Raw genomic sequence first — 8,037 nt, 5'->3', positions numbered from 1 at the left:
AAAAAAAATGAAAAGGATTTAGTGTTCATATTTCTTCACAAATAATCTTAAATTCTTACTCAGTTTTAGAGAGACTGAAATGGGAAACTATTTAGGAGAACCATGGTCAAGGTAATGGACTGGTCTCACTTCAAATGATGGAAAATGATTGTACATTTATCAGTACTAAGTGAAAGCAGGATTTTAAAGGTATGCATGCGTCTTCGCTTTCTTTAATTTTTTGTTTTAAATGACTTTTCCGAGAAACAGTAAGTATCGTATAAAACACCACAGGCTGATGATGTTAACTTCTCAAAATCAAACTTCAGATGAAGCCTCATCCATGAGTATCAGAATCAGTGTCAAGTGCTAACACAATAGCTTGAGGGGTTCTATCCCACAGATCCTTTAATCCAACATGCACCAAAGTGAACACATCATTTGCCTACATATCTGCTTTCTAGTGTTCTCTACATTTCATCCTGAGGTGAGGCCAACATTGTCCTGGACATTCAGCCTACTACAAGAGTTGGCTTTGTTTCTCCATATCCTTTACCTACATGACATGCAGGTTCACTAACAAGTTCTACTAAGTTTCCATCCTAAATATTTCATAAAACCAACATTTTCTTCCTATCCATATTATTATTATTTTAATTGGGATTCTCATCATCCCCACCAGGAATACAGCCTCCTACCTGGTCTCCCTACATTCACTATGTTTCCCCATAAATACATTCTCCACAGCCTCCAGAATGTTCTATCTAAAATACAAATCTTAAGAACTCATCTTTGTACTTAAAACCTTCCAAATGGTTTCCTTTTCCTATAGGATAAACTACCTATTTCTTACCAAGACCTAGCTTATTTCTGTTACTCCTTGTCTTATACTTCTCTAGAAACATTGCATTGCTTGTAATTCCTGGACCACACACATGCCTTTACTGACATATTTGCTCTTAAATGAAGCATTCTTGAAGTCAACCAAGATGGCAAAATAAGAAGCTCCTGAATTCCCCTCTTCCTATGAACATGAATGTATAGCTAACTACACATGGAGCAATTACTATGAAAAGAAATCCAGAAACTAAGCAACTACTACACATTGAGTGAATGAGGAAAATACCCACATCAAGAAGGTTAGTAAAGCCTGAGACACACTTTGCCATAAACCCCATCCCCATCACAGTGCCATACTATTGAGAAGGAACTCCCAACTCACCACTTCTCTCTGAAGAGTGAAAGGTTCAGAATCCATATTTAGTGCCCTTTTAGGATTCCCACTTGAGGGATGGGCCTCCAAAACACCTAGTTGTGCAAGCAAATGAGGCTTGCATCCAGGAGACTCAACACTATGGTAAAAAGAAGAAGAAGAAGAAGAAGAAGAAGAAGAAGAAGAAGAAGAAGCAGCAGCAGCGGCAGCAGCTGATAATGGGCCTGTGACTACTCCCTGCCACTATCTACCTCAGGGTTCAGCATGGAGGAAGTAGGCAAAAATGAAAAAGGTCTATTGGGTACTTTAAAAGCTGCTGTCTGAGGGTTAGGCATCTAATTTAGCACACATCTAGGGTCTGGCTAAGATCCTCCCTGGAGACTGGGGAAGCTAGTGGACCCTTCCCTTTCCTTCTTGCTCTAGCCCACTTCAAGCCACCAATTTCTTCCTAGAAGGAGGTTGTATACATGTCTGGTGTCCCAAGCTTTTGTGATTGCTGTCTGAGGGGCAGGACCCCAGATCACCTGGCTTTGAGAACCAACAGGGCTTTCATTTATGAGTCCCACAGAACTGTAGCAAAGAAAGAAGCATTTCTTAATGGGTGCAGAAGCACCTTCCCTACCCTCTATGGCTATACACCAGGGTCTAGCACAGAAAGAACAGGCAAAAATGTCCATCTCCCAGTTTACCCCTGGAAGGGGCTTGACTACACACTTTCCCAGCTGCTGCCTGGGGACCCAACTTCCAATCAGCTTGCATCTGGGTGCAAAACATGATCCTCCCCTTTGGGACAATGATAGGTTTTGGCATGCTCTCAACTACTGTACCCACTAGGAATGAAGAAGGTGGTTTGGACAATCACAAAGATTTGAGGAACAACCAGAAACTTGGGCCAAGATGATTAACAAGGTTCATCTCCTACACAAGACCCTTCCCTCAAGACTGAGAGAGGTGTCTGTTTGATTTAATGCAGAAACCAACACAGGCAGTCAAGGAAAATGAAGAAACAGAGAAATGCATATCAAACAAAGGAACAAAATAGATTTCCAGAAACAGAAGTTAGTGAAAGGGGGATAAAGGATTTGCCTGATATAGAGTCCAAATAGTGGCCATTTAGATTGAATTATGAAGAAATAGAAAATATGAACAGACCAACTACTACTAAAGAGATTGAATCAGTAATCAAAAACCTCCCAACAAAGAAAAGTCTTAAGACCAGATGGATTCTTCTGATGAATTCTACCAAACATTTAAAGAACAATACCAAGCCTCCTCAAATTCTTCCAAAAACACAGAAGAGGAGGGAATACTTTCAAACTCATTTTACAAAAGCCAGGATATCTTGGAACCAAAGCCAGACAAGGACACTCCAAGAAAGAAACAATTTCAGGCCAATATCCCTAGTGAACATAGATGCAAAAATTCTCAACAAAATATTAGCAAAGCAAATTCAATAGTACATTAAAAGAGTCATACACCATAATCAAGTGTGATTTATTCTAGGGATGCAAGGATGCAAGGTTCAACACCTGTAAAGAAATCAATGTGAAACACCACATTAACAAAACGAAGAATAAAAATCATATGATCTTCTCAACAGATGCAGAAAAAGCATTTGAAAAACATCATTCTTTCATGATACAAGCTCTCAACAACCTGGGTATTAGGGGGAACATACCTCAATATAACAAAGGTCATAAATGACAAGGCTTCAGCTAACATCATACTCAACAGTAAAAAGCTGAAACCTTTCCTTTAAGATCAGGAATCAGACAAGGTTGCCTAGCCTCACCACTTTTTTTCAATACAGCCCTGGAAGTCCTAGCCAGACAATTAGGAAAAAAAAGAAAAAAAGAAAAAGAAAAAAAAGTAGAAAAAGAAGAGAAAAGAAAAGAAAAGACATCCAAATGGGAAAGGAAGAAGTAAAACTGATTCTCTTTACAGATGACATAGTATTGTATATAGAAAGCACTAAGTCCCACCAAAAACCTGTTAGAACTAATAAATTCAGTAAAATTGCAGGATTCAAAATCAATATAAAAATTATGTTTCTATAATAGACAAAGAACTATCAGAAAGAGAAAATAAGAAAACAATCCAACTTACAACAGCATCAAAAAGAATAAAATAACACACACTAAGTACTATAAAATTGATGAAGGAAATTGAAGAAGATACAAATATATGGAAAGTGATTTTGTGCTCATGGATTGGAAGAATTAATATTATTAAAATGTTCAGACTATCCAAAGTGATCTATAGATTCAGTGCAATCCCTATCAAAATTCCAATGACATTACTAACAGAAATAGAAAAAAAAAATTCTAAAATTTGCATGAAAGCAAAAAAGACCATGAGTATCCAAAACAATCTTCAGAAAAAACTTAGATAGAGGCAGCATACTTCCTGATTTTAAACTATACTACAAAGCTATAGTAAACATAAAACATATGAAGTTAATATTAAAAACAAACACAGAGAATAGAGAACCCAGAAATAAGTCCATGTATATTTGGTCAATTAACTTTTGACAAAAGAGTCGAGAATATACAATAGGGAAAGGATAGTTTCTGCAATAAATGGTATTTGGAAAACCAGATTGCCACATGCAAAAGAATGAAAGTGGACCCCAATAATACACCATACACAAAAATCAACTCAAAATGGATTAAAAACAAGAACATAAGACCTGAAAAATAAAACTCCTAGAAGAAAACAGGAGGTAAGTTCCTTGACACTGGTCTTGGAAATGATTTTTTTTTTTTGACACCAAATGCAAGAATAAATAAGTAGGCCTACATCAAACTAAAAAGCTTCTGCATAGCAAAGGGAAACCATCAGCAAAATCAAAAGGCAACCTATGGGATGGGAGAAGGTATTTGTAAATCATATATTTGATAATGGGTTAGTATCCAGAACATACAAAGAACTTATTCATCACAATAGCAAAAACCAAAAATTTGATTAAAAAATGGGCACAGGACCTGAATAAACATTTTTCCAAAGAAGACATACAAGTGGCTAACTGGTACATGAAAAGGTGCTCAATATCACTAATCATCGGGGAAATGCAAATCAAAACCATGATGAGACATCTCCTCTCACCTTTTGTTATGGCTAGTATTAAAAAGGTAAGAGATAACAAATGCTGGCAAGGATGCGAAGAAAAGGGAACCATTGTATACTGTGAGTGGGAATGTAAACTGATACAACTGTTACAGAAAACAGTATGAGGATTTCTCAAGAAATTAAAAATAGAGCTACCATGTGACCTGGCAATCCCCCTTCAGGTATATATGCAAAGGAATGAAACCATTATCTTGAAGAGATACCAGTACTTCTATGTTCATTGCAGCATTATTCATTCTAGCCAAGGTATGGAAGCAATCTAAGTGTCTGTCATTGCATGAATGGATAAAAAAATGTGCTACATATGAGATATATATGATATATATGATAATATAATATTATTCAACCTTGATATGAATGAATCTGGAGGGCATTATGCTAATTGGAATAAGCCAAACAGAGAAAGTCAAATACTGTATGGTATCACTGATATGTGGAATCTAAAAAAAAAGTCAAACTTATAGAAACAGAGTAGAAGAGTTGTTGCCTGGGGCTGGAGGGTGGGGGAAATAGGGAGAGGTTCGTAAAGGAATACAAATATTCAATTTTAAGATAAACAAGGTCTGAGGATTAATGTATAAGATGATGATTATAGCTGATAACATTGTATTGTATAATTGAAATGTGCTAAGAGAGTGGAACTTAAATGTTCTCAAAACAAAAAAAGGATAAATATGTGAAGCGATAGATATGTTAATTAACTTGATGGGGTAATCCTTTAACAATGAAAACATATATCAAGTAATCACACTGTACACTCTAAATACCTTAATTTTATTTGTCAATTATAACTCCATGAAGTTGAAAATTAAAATAAAAAAAAAAAGTGTTTTCCTCACTACATCCCCACCGTTTACCTATCTATAACTTCTACTTAACTCAGTTCAGGTGTTAGCCTTTGGTGACTCTCCTCTTTCCTGAGCTCCAACATAAAATGTGCTTTATCGATTACTCTTTGCCTCACCATATTATCTTAACCATATGCCTACTTGTTTCATTTCTTATTGCCCTTCTCACATGGTCTTCATCATTTGCTTACTTGAATGAAGTCTGGGAATTTCTTGAGAAAAGTTTTTGTTGGGTCATCTTTTTATACACTGTGTCAACCACAGTATTTGGAATATAGTAGTTCCTCAGAGTTTATTGAATTAATGAATGAATTGAAACACCGTTTTCCAATAAATATTCCTGGTACAGGATTGTTACCTATAATATAAATTCATATAATCAAAGCTCACAAACAACCTAAAATGAAAACTACTTATTTTCATTTTTGGACATTCTAAATTCATTTTAAAAAGAGGTACAAAAGCCTAACTTGCTTAACTTTAGATATATGTTTCGGGTCATGTAGTTGATCTTATTGAATTAGTGATTTAAATTTTTGCTGCATAAAAGAAAAGAATGTTGTCTCAATCTAGAATAACTATTAATATTAATGTTATTCTTTATCTTAATTAAAGAACTGAAATTTCTATTTATAGTCCTAAGTGATTAAAATCCTCATGTTTTCTCATCCATTTCTTTATTTGCTTTGTCTCAGCCAATGGGGTCTCATGTCTGGAACCAGGGTTCTTTCTGCAGGAACTGCAATCTGCTATCTTCTGCTGAAAGAGCATGGACCCTCTTTCTTTTCTATTGTTGAGTTGCATCCAAGCCTTTCAGATGGCCTACATTTTCACAGTTCCAGAGGATCAATAGGAAGAAAGGCGATGACCTCCACTTTGGTGAGACTTTGTCACTAGGGAGTATGGCACTAATTTATAATCCACTTTTGATAATGAAATCAGCTAAAATTTGCACTACCAGTCATGTAGAAAATTATCACAACCCTCCTCACATACAATGACTTTCCTTTCCTTTATGCAAAGCTTTTTATTATGGAATAAAAATTAAAACTGTGCAGAATGGGTAGGATATATAATATCCTTAAGCATTTTAAAGCAGATTTAAAAGGGAAATTATTGTTTCCCATGTTGAAACAAAGATTAAGTGAAACAGAAATTGAAATTTTACATATAATACTTATTTCTAGCCTTAATGCTAAAAATTATATTTAAACACACGCATAAAGGAACAACAGTAACAACCAACTAAGCAAACAAACAAATGACAGGGTGGGTAGTATTTTTATTTCTTCCATGTTTAATGTAACTTAACCTTGCTTCAGGAAAACAATACTTATGGATAATTACCAAAATTGAACAGCAGAGGGCAGAAAATAGCAAATTCTGTTTCTTTGAGCAAGCTACTCTATTCAACTATAGATCAAGTAGTTTTGAAATTTTCAAAATTGATTTTATTACTGATCAATTAGAGATATATTCTTGAAGTGAGAAGTTTCTAAGTATTCAAAATAAATTCTAGTAATTTTCATTCCTTTTCATAACTATTTACTTCAGTCAATTTAATTACATTTATATTGATAGTATTCTATACTTGAAAAATATAAGCTGTATAAATATTATAGCACATTAGAAAGAGTTCCATGAATGATGATATTAATATAATGATACTAACATTGCAGGAAATGTATACAGGTATGTTATGAAATGTACATACATAATAACTACTTTGTGAAAGACACATTAATAGAATAGCAGTTGAATTACAACTAATGCCTCCTAAATTTTTTATTTCTATTTTATATGTGAATTATAATTTGTCATTAAACAGTAATATTTACCCAGAGTTCTTACATTATTTACTAGGGAAAATGATCTATGATTCAGCAAATTCTTACTTTATATCATTTGCTATTATAGAATGTAATTCAGTCATTTTGAGTTCATCTTTGCCTTTGAATTTGAAATAGATTAGTATGAAAATAGTTTTTGAACATTTTTTTAAAGAAAAATTCAATTTCCATTGATCTACACTTCAAACATCATTGTTTCTCCACATTTAAGCTCCTCTCTCTCTTCTTTCATTCCAAGTTTCTTTGTATGAAATTGGGGTTCTTGTGGAAAAAACTGAATGGAGAAAAAAAGAAAATAGCTGGAAAAGTATTTTTTTATTTTGCTCTGAGAAATTATTTATTCATTCATATGTATTTTTATATACATCATATATTTCATATAGAGAATAATTTCAGATCATTTTTTGTGCCTTACATCACAACTAGTGGTTGAATAGAGAAGCTTAATTTAATTATTCTTTATATTGTGAATTTGGATATATTTTTATTTATATCTCTTTTACCATTTATCCTTACTTAATTTTTAAAAAACTAAATGCATTTTAATTCACAGGGCCTGTTTTACATATAGTGAATTGCTTATTAACAGACTAAAATAAATTCTTGGTGATAAAATTAGGAGGTATTTTTACTAAGGTATTTTACTAAGCTTAGTAGTATATTATGGGTATTTCACTTCCTGGTTTAGGAATAAATATCTAAAATCAAAAGCAGGGGAAGATCATGACTTGAAATCACAGATTTATAGGATTTGAGAGTCATAGAGGACACTTTGCCCATCTTTCTCATTTCTAAAATGGAGAAATTAAGCCCTGGAATGATTAAGGGGCAAGTGTGAGGTAACAGTGAACAAAGAGGTTGTAGGAATGATACTAGTGTGATGGTTGCACAGGAAGGCAGCATGCTAGACTAACACTCTCAGCATTCTGAAATATTAGCAAGTCAATCCTTTAGTATTATGGGCTCCAATCTACTGCCTTCTGGAAACAATCCCTTGTCCTTTATTTCTTTGTTTAAA

Source organism: Neomonachus schauinslandi, chromosome 2, assembly GCF_002201575.2.
Source record: "Neomonachus schauinslandi chromosome 2, ASM220157v2, whole genome shotgun sequence".
Lineage (NCBI taxonomy): Eukaryota > Metazoa > Chordata > Mammalia > Carnivora > Phocidae > Neomonachus > Neomonachus schauinslandi.
Note: the sequence above shows the minus strand (reverse complement) of the source record.